Source organism: Periplaneta americana, chromosome 17 (genome assembly GCF_040183065.1).
Source record: "Periplaneta americana isolate PAMFEO1 chromosome 17, P.americana_PAMFEO1_priV1, whole genome shotgun sequence".
Taxonomy (NCBI): Eukaryota; Metazoa; Arthropoda; class Insecta; order Blattodea; family Blattidae; genus Periplaneta; species Periplaneta americana.
Window position 1 is genome coordinate 77,866,441 of NC_091133.1, and position 18,342 is coordinate 77,884,782.

Genomic DNA, 18,342 nt, shown 5'->3' on the forward strand with positions numbered 1-18,342 from the left:
TACACTTGTATTATGTGGACATCAAATGCATGGAAATGCTGAGTCCCTCAAGACATTTGTCATACAACCAAACTGTCTTCCGTCTCGTTTTTGTAAGAGGGGGTTTTTCGTCTTTCTTATTTTACAGGAGGAATGGAATAGAGAATAGAATTCTCTGCAGCACTTGCACAGCGGGAATTCTCCCTCTCTCTCAGATATCCGGCACGTGAAATAAAATAAATCCCAAACATCCATAGACTCCAGTGCTAAAATGAAATCTTCACGGGTAGGATCGTTCAGTTTATTTGCATAATGGTAGCGTGTTAGGAAGTCGTTTGGAGAATTGATACTTCGGAGAATTGAGGATGCAGTCGTCTTCGTATCATGGATTTTCATATTAAAACGCAGATAGGTAGTCTTCAATAAATGAAATTTGAGAATGCAACCACTGCAAATTTCTTCTCCATATGGTTGAATGACATTTTCTCCCACACGTATTTGTTATGGATCCATATCTTGTAACTGTCGTGTGCTATAATACCTTACAAAACCCTCAGTTCATAACCAGAAAGTACCGGTAGTTGAGAATGTTTAATGATGGTTTAAAATGGTCGTAATAAAGGGGACTACATTTGAAGATTCATTATGATGATTATTACGTGTGCATTAAAACTTTAAACAGTAGAAGAAACGAAAACTAGTAAATGGAAATGGCGTAATAAACAGACATTTCTTAGCTAACTTGATGCTAAAGAACTAGTTTATGATTCAATGAAATGTAGTTTAAATAACAGTTTTGACTGAATTAATTTCTGTGGAAATATCGAAACGTGACAACTTCTCAATTCCTTCAATTCAAAGACTCTCCATTATTTCGTTCTTCATTTTTATTCTTCTTTCTCTCCTCAAAAGGATTTATGCTGCATGGTAGGCCTATTTCTGTCATCTGAGAATTATGTCGTTCCTCCAAAGAGTTTTGGTTATATATATAAATATATATAATCGGTTTATGACTACTGACGTCATCTTCCAATGTCCAAAGCCTGTCCAAAGCCTCTTCTTCTCTGTACTTCCACTGTCCTTCTTGAAGGGTTCGCTTTCCATAGCGTCCAGGATTCTCTCAGGCCAACTTCTTTTCGATCTTCCCTTTCACTGTGACTGTGATCAGATTTAGGCTTCTGTGTAATCCACCGTGTTTTGGAACTTGACATTTCAAACTTTTCGGAATTATTTACCGGTTCTATTATCAAAGCAGATAGGTAAGACAATAGGGATCGCCTAATCTGTTGGGCTCGTTACGCCAGCCTAATCCGGACGATTTAGTAACGGTTTAAATTGACCACCTGCTGAAGTCAAATAAGACTCTCGAGAAAAAAACATGAGTATATTAAAAAAAAACTGTAATTCTAAGTGGGCACCGGTTCCATAGACTAGATAAAATATCAGAGAAAATTTCTTTCTCTATGAGGTATCAACTCAGGCATGATGCTTTAGACCACGCAAGTGCAGCACGGGTTCATGTATACCGAACATTTCCAAATGTCCAATCTGTGACGTCGGAGCGCTTTTTCCCTCTCGGAGCAGAGCTGGTAGAGCACATGAAGGAGGGTAATGTTGTGTCTCCGCTATTTAAATATCTTCATCTATTCCACTGCCACTCCTCCTACTTTGCTCCTTTCCCTATGAGCGTATTCCGAATCTCAGCTCTGAGCAATCTGATGGCATCACGGTGTTCTGAATTTCAACGATGACGTCACTGATGCTCCACCGATGTCGCACCAGTTCCACCAGCTTGCAGAGGTGGTGGCAGTCTCCATCTGCCGCCATCAGTGAATCTGATTCGTTCTTGTATAGGGTGGGAATTAGCAGACGAATGACATCGTGCACTGTTGTGTCATGGCGGTGTGTTCTGCTGTATTGTTTGTAATGAGCAAAACGTAAAAGCAATATGTTAATGGCTTATGAACGAACATGTCAACGGATCAGTTATTGCTACTGGTTCAAGAAATAAATTGTTTATGCACTCTTTTCTTTGAACGAGATGACAGTACGGAAATTTCGCAAAATCTTGCTAGCGTAGCACAGACAACAACTCGTAGAGCCGCCATGACAGCCATCGAACCTTCCAACTGTTTTCTTCATATTTCGCTGCAGAGTGACGTCATTGTTGTCCACCGGTCCGCTGAGATTCGGAATACGTTGTATGCTTTCTCTCTCAAGGAGCTCGAGAGCACAGACTTGTGACGTCACAGAGTCAGCAGTTGGAAATGCCTGATCTATACGTGTATGAAATAAAATGGCAAATAGTATACTTTTAAAAGTTTTTTTTATTTTAGTTGGTTATTTTACGACGCTTTATCAACATCTTAGGTTATTTAGCGTCTGAATGAGATGAAGGTGATAATGCCGGTGAAATGAGTCCGGGGTCTAATACTGAAAGTTACCCTGCATTTGCTCATATTGGGTTGAGGGAAAACCCCGGAAAAAACCTCAACCAGGTATCTTGTCCCGACCGGGAATCGAACCCGAGCCACCTGGTTTCGCGGCTAGACGCGCTAACCGTTACTCCACAGGTGTGGACCTTTTAAAAGTGGTAGGAACGCTGAGGTAAGTATAAAAGGTCTCGAAGGAAGTACTTAGTGGATTAAGATGCCACTGATCTAGAGAAGCTAATAATTATTTCAAATATTAAATGCCTGGATACATTCCGAACAGATTTTCTAATATAGTTAGGCCGGCAGTATACTGCATCGGACATTCTGTCTCGGACAGGACGGTTTTGTCTTAGACAGTTCGATGTGACGGTGAATCCATGCATTGTTATGAGGCTGCAGCACGCTGCACAGGACTTTCGTTCGTTGCAGTATGCTGCAGCCTCGTAATAATGTGTGCAATCATAATCACATTCACATCGAACGCTCTAAGACAAAACCGTCCTGTCCGAGACACAATGTCCGATGCATTATGCTGCCGTCCTTACAGTTATATACATTTTAAGCAACTTTATGGCAAATAAAAAGAAACATTAATGCCGATATTTGCAAATAAGTACAAACGTTCTTAAAAATAAAGATTGGCATAAATTTTTCAGTTAATATTATTGGTACAATAATATACTGATATATTGATACTTGATATTTCGAGACACAACATGAAAGGAAGACATTTCTCACGCGTTCTGACCAGTTATTCATGTCGCTTTTCAGAAAAGGAAAATGCTCTCCAACATCACGAGTTGCCGAGTTTTAAATTACGAACTAAAACAGACAAAACAATAGCGAAGGCTTCTTTTCATATACGACTGCAATAAATCTTTTGGTAACGTCAAAAAGGAAGGAAGAAAGAAATATGCTTTGCTATTTTGCGGAATAAACAAATAACACACTTAGAGTAAGGAGTTTAAAAGAATGCCTTCTCTTCTTTGGGAATTGTTTTTGTTTATTTTTGCAGATAGACATAAGATGGGCAAGATAATTCATTTCCCATACAACAACCGCAGATGGACGTAATAAACAAAAAAGTTTATTTTCATCTTTTTCTGTACCGAAAATTACAAACCTTTGATGACGCCATAGTAAAGCAACTTTACAGTTACTTGTTTATTTGCTTATTTATTTGTTTAGCAATTATTTATTTAGGTTCCAGCTTATACAAATGAAAGGTCGCGGTTACTAGCCTACCTTTATGTGTTATAAACTTTATTTTATTTTCTTATCTTGTTCTGCACAGAATTGAATAGGCCTACTACCCAAGTTCAAATGCAATTTGTAGACTATTTACTTCTTGATGTGCAATTCCACTGAAAGTAAGTATACGTTAATAAATTATACTGTTTTTTGTTATTCATAATATTTTAATAAAATAGCCTTACTGATGTTGAGAATTAGTCTACTTATATTTGCTCATTATGTTTCGCAAGGCTATCTTTTTAGTATACCGCTCTGTTTACTTTATTAATAAAATAACAACTCATGTATGAATTTTCGTCTTTAGAAAACACAATCACCTACAAATCAGCTGTTATCGATCGCTTCCTACTGAAAAGCCTCTCCTTCGATGCAAGCAGAAGTGAATTATTTGCTTATTAATATTGCATTACCGCGGCTGTAAACAAAACATTGCGCTGTTGCAACGTATCCACTTCCAGTGTCTCAACAGAAACTCGATTTTTTCCATAATAATTATAGATACAGAAACGGTCATTGGAAGGTACCTACTAGTTTTATTGATATCTATTACTAATTCAAACTAATGCAGTTATACCTCTTTCACTCTATATAGATGGGTGAAATGGAAGTGAACAAAAGATGTGAGAATATACTTGCATATAGTTCTGTACAGAAGTAGGCTACACAAAAAGTTAACGGATGGAACTCATGTGGACGAAACGTCCGGGTACCATTCAAATGCATCTTTTACGGTCTGAAATCTATAAAATTAAGAAAAAAATCGCATGTTTTACTGCTACGCTTTAATCAATGTACAGTAGTGGCAAAAAAACCGAACCGACCCTTGTAGCTGATTTCAGAGCCTTGTTCACTCCAGAGCACGATAGACTGGTAACTAAGATTTTCGTGGTTCGAATCCTGGCTGGGAAGGAAACTTTCTTTTGTCCCTTATTGAAATTTATTCCCAATACTTTTCGATTGCAGCGATATTTTACTACTTAATTAACTTATTATTCCCAGAACATGAATTTTACCAGCAATCGAAAAGTATTGGGAAGAAATTTGAATAAGGAACAAAAAAGAGTTTCCTTCCCAGGCAGGATTCGAACCACGGAAGTCTTAGTTACCAGTCTATCGTGCTCTGGAGTGAACAAGACTCTGAAATCAGCTACAAGGGTCGGTCTGGTTTTTTTGCCACTACTGCACTATTTTATTTTGGGAATAAAATAAACAACATATTTTATTAGATCAGTATTTATTCCTTCAGTAACATATAAAATACATTCCTATAAATACGCTATAGGTATTAACTTATTAGCGTCCAAGAATAGAGTTGCATCAGTGTTATTCGAAAATATATGTGTTTCATCCTAGTGACTATCACATGACGTTCTCTATTCTATTCTATTTTATTCTCAGTCACTGGCTGGGGATTAACTTCGCAAGTAGATAGTTTGGTTGGTTTCATTTTACAATCCGTAATGAAATGCCAGACATGCCCTAAGGTTTTTCGCGCTATAGATTCACCTGCAGGCAGCCTCCGAACTCTCCTATAGCTTTCTGAATCTATTTTACCTTTCCATGTAGGCATCACGGCAGTCTTTAATCCCTGACCCATGAGCTACCATAAGCTCCTGGGTGCATAGCATTACCACCAGCAACTACTGACGACATTCCACGGGGTCCAAGTTCGGTGGCGGCCAGCAACCGACTCTACAACGAACCCAAACCAGAAATAAGGAGAAGAGACTGATATGATGATGACAGAAGGTAAGTCTAATTAAGATAGCGAAATGATTCAGAGGTCCAACGCCGATAGTTAGTCAGCAATTCTGCTTCAATTGGTTGAAAGAAACCACGGGAAAAGGTTTCTCTACAAAGATTTGAACCCGAGTCTGCTAGTTTTACGGTCATACAACTAACTGTTACTCCACAGAGGTGGATTCAAATAATAACGTTATTCAAAGTTATAAAATAACGCTATAATCATAGGGAGCCAAGGAAGTACTGCCAGATATCACTGTCTTTGTCCAAAATAATTATTATTAGTTTCTCCAGAATTACAACTCGTATATCCAACATGAAAATCAGATTCTCTAACCATCCGATTAATTTGTTCTCTGAAATAATTAGAAAGTGAAATTCTTCAAATGCGATACTAAAAAGAAAGGTATATCTGTTGTGCCTTTTTTCAAGCTGAACCTAGGAGTTTCCTCGTAATTGAAAGTCACCCATTACAACATTCCAAACAACAATAAGACATAAAACAAAGAGAAGAGGTTCTCTTAAGGGGTTGGGTACAGCTTACAGCAGTAAAATTTTGGAAATATTCAACATTTTTTCCTCCATTACTGTATCTTGTACAATAATGAAAATTAGTATGTGTGAAAAAATGTCCTTCTGCTATATGAAAAAAAAAATAGTCTTACGATTTAAAAAAATTACTCACATATTGTTTTTCAAAATTCAGTTCACTGTAAAGTGATGAAGCTTTTCCCACATAATTCAAAAACTATCCAACATTCTGTGATGAAATTTGTTGTTTGTCACCCCTTTCTTTGGACTGCCACTGGGCTGCTTGTCTTCCCTCTTCCGGTCTGCGGTGTTCGTTTTTGAGGCGTTTCCGGCACTAACAGTTGGGCTGTTTTCCTTCCCATTGTTCTCCGACCCCGGATTTCTCCCTTCTGACGCCACCACGGTATCCTTTCGGCTGATCTCTACGTTACTATCTCCTGAATTCGCCCAATCTTCCTCCAAGCTGTCCACTGTCTCCAGTTCGAATCTGGACCACAGCTTGCCGTTAATGACGAGCTTGTCGTATTGGATGACAACATGACACCCCTGACGCCGGGACTCGAACATATGGCGTTTGAGATATTCCCTGTCTTTGTATTTATGCATGTCATATGATGCAAGATCACTTCTCTACTTTTGATAGATTATCTGATAAAAAATAATTTCATTTAAAGAGATGGTCAAATATCAGTATTTTCTTCTAACACAAATTAATATATATATATAATTTATTAAGAAATGTAGCTGAAAGAGCATGATATTGTAAACGTGAGTTTCAGCAATAAAATAAAAGAGAAGGAACATGAAAAAGTTAACAAGTATATGAGTTATGAGAAAAAAGCTTCAACACTGTAGAGTAAACTGCCACCATTTTGAATTTTGAAAAACAAATATATATATATATATATATATATATATATATATATATATACAGTATATATATGTATATATATAATTTTTTAAGTCGTAGAAATATATATATTTTTTTTCGTATAGCAGAAGGTCAGTGTTTTACACATACCAATTTTCATTATTGTACAAGATACAGTAACGGAGGAAAAAAATGTTGAATATTTCCAAACATTCTGTACCTAACCCCTTAATATAGGTAATAGTGAAATAAAGTATCGTTTGGTAGTAGAAAGTAAAATAACTGAAAGGTTCAAGAAGTTGTGTTCTTTTATAGAATCGCACAAGTAAAACGTTTAGAAAAGTTTCCTCTAAAAATTTGAAGGCACTATGTCTCTTACCTTACACAATAGCGCAGACGAAAGTCCTCCACATAGGTTATATATTTCACAGCAGCACCTATGATCCATGAATATGTTACTAAAAAAACTTCTTTCATATAAAAATTTTTGCAGAGACCGTAAAAAAGAAGAGAGAAGAATTCCAACAGAGTCAATACGGCTTACGCATGGAGTGGACTTTTAGCACGATCCTTTTTTTTTATAGTCCAAAGGAATGAAAGTATGAAAAGGGGTAGGAGACTTTGGAACCGGGGGGTGGGACAGACTTATATTTCAGCGCTTTCGTCTAGAACATGTGCGAAGGATTATAGGGTCTTTCCCCCACCTCCTTTGCTCTGTAAACAGTTTCTCAAAGAAACTGGAATCGACAGAAGCAGACAAGTTGGTGGTGAGTGGGAACGCCGAGCAAACGATGTCGGACCGCAGCAGAAACAGAAGAAGGCGAGGAGGGAGAGCCGTCGCGTCGTAAATGACAAACGGCCAGCAACAAAATTCAAAAAGATGAAAGCTGGCAGATGTTTTCTCTTGTTTATATTCTTCTTTAAGACATAGCAAGGAAGGGAGAGAAGAAGAAATACGAATGAAGTTTCTGAGAAATTGCACCAATTTATATTTCAGTCCGGAAACTGCGGCGAAAATCACACTACAGAAAAAGACGGCAATAAAAATCCCGTGAAATGTTTACCTACAAATTTTCCACCTAGAAGGTAAAACCGTACACTCCGTGTTTACTCATTTATTTTCCTGTCCAATTACGTACGTAATTAATTAATGTACCGATTAATTGGTTTACTCAGTTATTTATTTTCTAAGTTTTCTGAAATGAAATTCTTAAATGACACTGGTGAACAGTGATTTTGTTAAATTACAATTTCTGCTCTCTCATATACTTTCCTCCACTGATTCCAAGTATGAATTCAAAATCTACCACAGCCACCATTTTATGTTTCATTATATATTTGAGTAAACTGTCACTAATATGCTAACGTAAAGAAAAATACTTTTCCTTTTTCGATACAACACTACCAATCGCTAGCACACCACCACCACCATCACCTGCACACACTCCCTACAAGACACAAAGAAAGATGGAACCTCACCAGAAGTTTGAAAATGGCGATAAATCCCGTCGAAACTAATTACTAAATTTCACAAGTAAACACAGTGAAGTATAAAAGTTAATTTAAAAAGTTGCAGTTATTATTAGTGAATAATACTGTAATTGCTATTTTTATAATTGAGGACATCACCCGAATAAGGGCATATAGAGCAAAATGAAGTTATGATATAAACTAATTTCAATTTTGTGAGCTGTCAGGTTCATCACAGTTGTATCGAAAAAGTTTTTCTTCACTGTTAAATTATACTTTTTCGACACAACTATGATAAACCTGACAGCTGACAAACATTGAAATTAGTTTATATCAGAGCTACATTTTGCTCTTTACGTCCTTATTTCGGGTGACGTCCTCAACTACTAAATTTAACTCCAGACTATTGTTACCTGTAAATAAAAATTCATAACAAGGAACCTCATTACTCCGTGCATATTTATGTACATATTACATTTTTCAAGGATGCATGCATTTTGAGCAAAAAATTTAATGGAATTATTAAGTTTCACGTGTAACCTTTAAGCGGCATCCTATATGGACAAAATTGTCCCAATTTCTTGTAATACGATGACGTCACTGTCTGCCATGCGCATCCTAACCTTAGCAGCCGCTTGCCGATGCTCTCTGCAATACACATTAACCTTTTAAAAACTGGAAAAGTCAGTTATATTTTCAGTCGTATTCTGTCATTGATGGTTGCATATTAAATAAAAAAAAAACTACTTTTTTTAGTCTTACGCTTAAATTTTTTACGCAATTAAAGATCGTGTAATCTCCTGTCACTTCTTTATTTACAGTAGCTCTATATAGCTCTTATATGATAATTATGTATCTTTCCCTATAATTAAAATATTGAAATATATTTCGATGGTGTTCGGTTAAAGGGGATTAAGTTATTTTTTGTGCAAATGGAGTTTTGTTCTCCAGGTGAATACACGTTTTTGATGTCTACAAGTGGTTATGCAAACAAAATAATACTAACAATTGATGTGTTTTAATTTTAATTTGTTTTATTTACTTATTATTCTTTATGAATTGATTAGTAGGCCGATCTATCGAACCCTTATTTAGGGCGGCTTTTGTTTCTACAAATTATCTTTTGATGACATCTCTCTTTATCCAAACACCATCGAATTATCTTATGATTATTCCATACACCATTATTACTATTTTTGTTGTTCTGTATTTGAGCAGTTCAGAGCAGAAGTGGTGTAAGTCAAAATTAACTTCCACCACTTCTGCTCTGAACGGCTCATTTATTGAAATCATTACCAAATTTATTATTTAAGATGGGAGTTGAAGTATTTGCCAGAATATAATTTGCCACTTTTCTGATCTTTGTTTCGTATTGCAGAAAGAGTGATTTAAATTTCAGAGCAATGGAAATTTCTGTATGGTAAAAACTTAATAGAGCGGAAAGACCCTAACTGTTATAGATCAATTAAAGCTATTGAGATAAAAATGATAAAAATTATTACAAAACCATGGGAAATAAGTTTTCTTTGTTACAGATTGAAACTGATATAATTGCTGTTATTTTAAAATATTGAAATCCAATGTACTCCTGCGTGTATAATTATTTATTAAAGTGTTATAATTGTTTACTATTTAAAACGAACTCAAAACTATTTTACTCCTTCATGTACTTTATTCCTCGATACTGTCACAAGTGTTTGTTATTTTAAAAAGTTAATGTACTTCAATTTAGTAAGAAATATTAGCTTTCCGTTTCAAGGCAAGCTTGTATATCCTTCACGTTCATTCAAAAGCTGATCGTATTTTTAGTTATAACTCAATTATTGTGTAAAGAAAATCAATTTTAAAATTCGTTTTTTACTTTGTATCTTATCTCGGTGGATGGCTACAGTTAGCTTACTCAGAGCCCCACTTACGACAAAAGATCGAACGGTTAATGTACATTTAAAATAATAGGCCGGACAGTCAAACTACACTTACTACAAGTAGTCAGTCGGAGTCCCTCACTGACGTCATGACTTCATGACGTTCTTCCAATGACGATATCACTAACCAATCGAAAGACATTGTGTCATTAATGGACTTTAACCTGGTCCAAGTATTTATAAGACGAGAGAATCGTCTTATGTTCGCTTAACTTTCCTGATCATTTACGCATTCTGTATCTATACTCTGTTTTTCTTCCAGTAAATACGAGTATTTCTACATTAATTGGGGACTTAGTCCTTCAATGAACCTACATCTTATGAAAACCGTGGTATTCGAGAACACGATGACAACATACATAAAGTAGAACAACGTCCATATGAGTAGCCCATATGCAAAACCCATTATCTATAAAATAATATTTTGAAATATTAGTACCTTCCATCCCTTACTTCATCGGCTTAAGATTTTGCCATATCACCATAGGACAAAACTATCTGAAAATCCATCGAAGAGCCATTGTAGCTATGCTTTCGACATTCAAAGTTAGTTATTTCGTCCCAGATTTGAGGCTATTATTTAAAGAGCTGCGGTTCTTATACCGAATATGACTTTTTATTTAAATAAGAGTACACAAACTATTAAGTTTGATGGCAACAATATAATTGTGAATGAAATAAAATCGTTCATCCATTCGCAAAATTTGTTATAAAAACTGAACTTAAAAAAGGTAACTTATCCAGCTATTATACAAGTGAAAACTGAAAAAATAGCAAATTACGAATTTTTGTGACTGTAAAGAACACATTCTCATTCCTACACTCACTGGATATTTTTTTATAAACTTCCCCATGATATATGTATGTTAAAATGGAAGTAGAGGGTTTTGTTTATGGTTTCCTCAATCAACTAGCAGATCTTGTTCATAATTGCAATCCTGAAATATTTTCAATAACTTAACTAGTTCTTGAAGTGTAATATGTTTCCTTCTATTTCAAAACCAAAATAAATGGGTTTACGAAGCTTTAAAACTTACTATATTGTAATAGAATAGCGGATCATCAAAAGCTAAATCCATTTCATTGTTTTGTCAAAGTTATAAGTGTACTTCCGTGCTAGCACTGAAGAAAAACTAGCAAAAGTGTAAAGGCGATTTTTTTAAATTGGTTACTTTACGATGCTTTATCTACTATGGTTATCTAGCGTCTGAATGAGATGGTAATAATGCCAGCGAAATGAATCTAAGGTCCAGCGCCGAAAGTTACCCAGCATTTCCTCTTAATGGGTTGAGGGAAAACCCCAGAAAAAACATCAACCATATAACTTGTCCCAATCAGGATTTTAACCCGGGACCGCTCGTTTCCAGGGTCAGGCATGCTAATTGTTACTCCATAATGGTGGACTGAAATGGTGAAGATGGTACTTTCGATCCATTCTTGTTATAGGAATACTAATTAATTATGGTAATTTCCATGGATGTGGCATATGAATAAAAATAGATTAATTTTGAATAATACTGTACGTAAATTTTGGCTTTCAGTTAGTGGAAATTGTAGTACCTATCCCAAGAAACACTGCCAAGAAACTCTATCTCTAATTCCATTCCTAATTTCCAGGTATGAACTCGCGTCTCCAACATGGAAGACCGAAGCTCTCGACGTTCCGCTAACAGCGCGTCGATTTAACATTACACTGCCGTTATCTGCAAAGGAATCCCACAAATCACTGTTTTTGTTTCAGCAAGTCATCCGGAGAACCGTTACTAAGTCTGTTGATTCTTGCTCCTTCCATTACACAAATCCCCTGGTGCTTAGTCCACACATCCAGCACTGCTGTGAGCCACGTCAGCAGCTCTCCTTATCGCCCTCCCTCGGCCAGGCGTAAATCAAGACACACACACATATCTTAAGCGGCGCTCATTTGTCAGCAATTAGTGTCTGCGGTACAGTCCCTTCCAAATATTAGTTCGAAGATGTTTGTGGTAAACGTTACACTTGGAGGAAATCCGTAAAATGTCCGCTTTAATATTTATTATTACTTCAATGATAATAATATAATTACTGTATTAATATTAGGCATTATTATTATTATTATTACTTAGTTACTTACTGGCTTTTAAGAAACCCGGAGGTGCATTGCCGCCCTCACATAAGCCCGCCATTGGCCCCTATCCTGAGCAAGATTAATCCATTCTCTATCATCATATCCCACCTTCCTCAAATCCATTTTAATATTATCTTCCCAGCTACTTCTCGGCCTCCCTAAAGGTCTTTTTCCCTCCAGCCTCCCAACTAACACTCTATATGCATTTCTGGATTCGCCCATAAGTGCTACATGCCCCATCTCAAAATCTGGATTTAATGTTCAGGTGAAGAATACAATGCGTGCAGTATTATTATTATTTTTTATTATGATTATTATTCTGTTATTACTATTATATTCAATGCGCTTTTTGTTTCAATAAAATTATATAATATAGTTATTATACATTTAATTTGGGCTTCAGTAACTAATTCTTTCTTTATTCTATAATAAATTATCTATCCCTTATTAATCAGATTATGTTTCAGTACTTTAATTCTATAGTAATTATAATAAATTCTAAATTTAATATTAATTTTAATTTAGTTGTATTCTTGATATTATATGTAGTTGTAATCCCTCAGTACAGTGGAAGAGAAGGCCTGATGGTGTTATTTCTACCGTTGCCATAAATAATCTGACATGGAAAACCTCGGAAAGAACCTAAACAAGTAATCAGCCCAAGTGAGAATCGAACCCACGCAAGTTCAAATTAGCAGGAAAACTCTTTACCGTTTGAGCTGCGACGGTGGTTAAAAATGGTGATTGATGATGGTGATGATGATGATGATGATGATGATGATGATGATGATGATGATGATGATGATGATGATGATGGAAACGAAAACGATGTTAATTTCAGCTAATGTTTTTGAGCCACTCACTAAGCTTACTGATAATCAAATGATCAATAACACTCGTACTACATTGATAATTTTAGCTTTCGTGACTAACAGTGGTAGTTTCTTTACTGATGAGTTCAATTGTTTTATTCCCATAATCATGAAATTTGTAGAAGAAATGCTAGCAATCAAATGCTTATTTCAAGCAAACAAGATCAACATGAAACTGTCATTATTTATAAAAAATTTACTATTAATTACGAATCAATGATTTCTCATTAACATGTACAATGTTCCAATAATTACACGTAGTTCAAAATAAAGTTTTATGTATGTTTAGTATTCAAAATAAAGCATAATAACTTATGGACTTCAAAACAAAGCGTTATAATAAATTAATCTCACTTGTTTTATTGCAAGCAGATGAGGGTCTTTATTTTCTCAAATATTTATTATTAAATTTCACATTTCAGAAGGCTTGGGTATGTGGGTATCTATATTATCTGCGATTACAGAAAAATAATGAATGCACCCATGCAATAAGATTAATTGAGGACCGCTTTTGCAAAACTTTCTAACTGCAAAATTTGCAAAATTGAGATTTTGATGGATTCGTTAACATAAGGCAGGCCTCTACATGATGTAAAAGGCGTCTTAGTAAAACTGGATTATTTCTCTTCATTATAGTGTGTCAAAGTGTGATCGTTTTTTCAAAACTTGATTTCACCTATAAGTAAGAGTTACAGCAAAATTTGCTTACTACAGTGTTTTGTCTTTCCCGTAAATTTTTTTTTTTCAGTTAGCAAGTTTTGCAAAAACGGTCCCCAATTGTTAGCGTAGGAATTATCTAGCAGAATGTCACTCCGTGTAATAAATTTCAAATAATTTAACTTAAACACATGTTTCCTTTCATGCGAAATATATCATGAAAAGTAACAACCGTTAATAATTGCAATGAGACTATCAGAAAACTATGAGCAATTTTAGTATCACTTTTGATATTTTGACTGCAATAATGAAATATTTAACTGTTTAATTTATTTTTGTTAGCTACTGCGTAAATTTGCTAGCGTATTTGCAATACTTGGAGTTATAAATAACACAAACACAAAACAACTTTTCCATCCATGAATTTTTTCAGAGGCAGAAAGTCTCTGGCACTGCAGCAAATATGTCGTCTACAGCAGGCACAATATAGCATACTTCCTCGTTTCTGCTTGCCTTATATTTTTAATTTAAGAGCCTGGATATGTGGCACAAGATTCTTTCATCTCCTTTTCTGCAGAGCTTTAAAATCCACCCTTCCACAGAGTCGGTAAATCTGCAGGAAAGACAAGAAAGAAAGAATCAGACTGCAACCTTGGTAATTCTCAACGTGACGTTTTCAAGAACGAAGAATGCAATTGTTTTTGTGGAAATGTTGAGTTAAAGAGCCAGATGTATCGTCACTCACATCCGGCACCCAAATCTTGAGGTAAATGAGATATTTTTAATAAAAGGCTTATAAGATCAAAACAATGTTTCCACCATTATAATCACCATCAGCAGCTATAGACCTATTATGCTCTCGGGAAGTTTTCTCATCTTCACTTCATATCTCAATCTCTTTCTGGTTCTCTTTTAAGTTATGCAAAGAGATGAGAATAAGAATCCATGGTAGAAGTATTTTTCTCAACAAACTGGAAATAAGAGTAGAACTGGGATAAACTTCTGTAACAGTTCAATAGTATAGTGTTCTGAATTACCTTTGCGCAAACTTCAATTTTGTTATTGATTCTCGGGTTTGACTACTGGAGAGTGATAACTTCTGTTAAGTTATTTTATTGCAGTGACCCAGTTTCCTTAAACATTACACTTTTGAGGAAATCTAACAAAGTAACTACATTTCAGCAAACCGAACTGATCTCTAGCGGCCTATATCTCGGTAATCGAAGTTATACGAGTAAAAATACGTGGAAAGTTATGAATCGATAATTCCGCAGCATACATCGACAATCCAAGCACGTCTTGATGCTCGTGTTCTTGTCGCGGAGCCGAGCTGAAAGCTTTGTAGGCCTGTGTAATATTTGATTTTATCTTAATATGAAGAAAACCTATTAAGAACTTTAAAAGTTTACCTTTTTACAAGCTTCAAAAGAAAAGAGGATACTCGAAAGATGTCTACGTCATCTCCAGACACTGAAGTTCCACACAAGTTTTAGATTTAGCCCGTGATAAAGGTGTTAAATTTCCAAATCTGCTACAACTCAATAAGAATGAACTGTGAGATTGGTCTCCTGATCTTTGTTTCAGAGATAGTTATGTTTTAATACGACAGGGTACTGCACATTTTCTAATATTGCAGTCTTTTAACATCGTGTAATTTACAATAAATGAAATTAAAATTCGTAATAATATAACGAATATTAGCACTTTTTTAAGATCAAGTACGTTTTTCGACACAAATATAATTATTTTTTCCCTTGTGACAATCTTCGTTGTAGCCTACGTGAAATTAAAAACTCGCCAGAAGCATAGGTACACCTTACGAAGCTTAAGTTGATGAGGGTATTAGGAACAATAGACTGTGCCGGTACTGTTTCACATTGTATGTGATGAGGCGATAGTGGCGAACCTAGTGGTTAGCAACTATCTATGGATGTATATTCCCTACATATTGAGCTTCGCGACTGAATATACTAGATTGTGGTCTTACATTGTTGCGTATTATTCGCAACGTTGCCATCTCGCTTAGGTTTAACCGGCAGCGGCCATTTATACCTCGTTTGGTGCGGTGGGTGCGGTGTCACTTTCTATGTCTAACGTTATATGAACATCTTTCTGTGTCTTTTCATTTGCGAGTAATAGCGGCAAGAGTTGGTATTTTTATGTGACTCTCAATTCCCAAATTCCCAAATGGCTGATTATTAGACCTCGGATTTTTAGGATCGTTTAGCGTAGACTGAAATATACTTTCTTTAATTTACCTTGTTTTAGGCAATATCCTCGCTCGAGAGTTCCTCGTGTTGCATGCATTTAAGACATTTTACGCAAAATTGTTGCAAACTATCCTATTCGAGCCTAAAAATCCGATGTCTACTGATTATCTAGTATGGTTTTCTTAACGTTTTCCCAAAAGTAAGGCACATATCAGATAATCAATGGCGTGACCTCGGCCTCATCTCGCTATCACCAATTGAAGAGTGTGATCCCAAAACTCCATTTGACCATTTTAATTATTTATACATACGGTTACGTTTGGGATCTCTATTATTAGGCCTATATTTTAAGCTCGTTTGTTATAAAGCAGCGCCAATCCTTGTCTAAAAGTTTGTGTTATTGAGCATGTCGCTTGAAAACTCGCTCCGTAGATCGGCGGATAAAAAAATAGCCCAGTGCTCAGTAATTTCATAAAAAATGAACTTAACGTGTTTTGAGATCACACTCGACGCTAAATATAGCGTGTTAAATAAACAACTAAAATGACTACCTTTCGACTTGTTCTACAATTCAAAGCTTTAATACTGATATAAGATCTATGGAATACAATAAATAAAATAAGCCTACTTACCAAAACTACTACTCCTGATACTAATCATTCCAATACTACTTATTATTACTACTGCTTATAATACTTCTAATCATAATTCCTTTCACTGTACTACTACTATACTATCTCTAATCCTATTTCTTCTATAATTAATAATACTGATACTGATCATTCTACATGTACTGACACATAACCAGGTAGATCACATCTTGATAGATAAAAGAAGACACACTAGTATAGTAGACATTCAAACCTTCAGGGGGGCAGACTGTAATTCTGATCATTATTTGCTAATTGGAGAACTAAGTCAAAGACTATCAGTAGCCAAGCGAGTACAGCAACAAGTTAATATTAGAAGAATCAATATTCCAAAATTAAAGGATGAGGAAACTAAGCAACATTATCAGGTCGAAATTTCAAATAGGCTTGTTGTATTAGCAAAGCCTTAAAAGCCAGTAAGTAAGTAAGTAAGTAAGTAAGTAAGTAAGTAAGTAAGTAAGTAAGTAAGTAAGTAAGTAAGTAAGTAATCATTCTACTACAACGATCATACTTCCATCACTGTGCTAAGGTACTACAATCTTATTCCTAATCCCACTTCTACTAACATTACTCCTGAAACTGGTAATTCTACTATCATACTACTATCACCACTCCTGATCATACTACTTACTACTATAATAATTAGTACTCCTAATTTTAATAATCCTACCACTAATATTGCTTTATCTGTACCTGCTCTCACATTCGCTTCACTATATTATTATTATACAGAATGGCTGATAGGTTATCGAAACAAGTTTTCTACTATAGATACAGATCTGAAAGTACAGTGGAACTATGGGTTTTTTTTTCTCTAACAGTTTAATTTCAATATAAGCTTGTATTGTTGATATATTTCTTTAACCCTTAAACACAAACCACTCGTGTGTGAGACGACCGAGATTTTTTCCAAGCTCGTAGCCCTGTAACGTTAATCGTTTGAGCTGTGTTATTCCTAATATCTTCAAGTAATGGTAAGTTGCACAATATTCGGTAGTTATTTGTTTTCTGGAATAGACCATTCGTCTGTGAATACGATTTTTTTTATAAATTTAGTACTACTGTGTATGTTGGTATGAAACTGTGTCCATTCTTTTCTACATAAAATGGACATTTAACCTGGATCATCCAAGGAACATATTATTCAGGTTGAAGACACAGAATCTGGACAGTCAAAGCAAAAGAAGATTCAAGATGAAGTCGTACATTTTGATATTTGATGGCGTTGTTTCTGAATAGCCAGACGAAGACTCATCAGGTTCTGAAGAATGTGACCACCAAACGGAAGTGACCAAAATTCAAATTCTGAAGTTTCACCAGCTGAAAAAGAGAAAAATGTACCTATCTTCCCTAATACTAAACACAGAATGGCTGCACACCAGTGCCTGCTCTGCACAAACAATCTATCTTTAGTGTGCATAAGAAATTACAGTGTATAAGGAATTTTCCTCCAAAATTTGTTGAATTTCATTGTACTGTAAACATTCAAAACTATTTATTTCAGCCTTCAGTTTCATTTCTATGACTACCAATTGCCAAATCGTATGTTTAATTGAAAATGTAAAAATGTATGAAAGACTGTGCTCCACATTATAGGGCCTTTGGTACACTACGTTTCGTCCACTTTTTTGGTCCACTGAC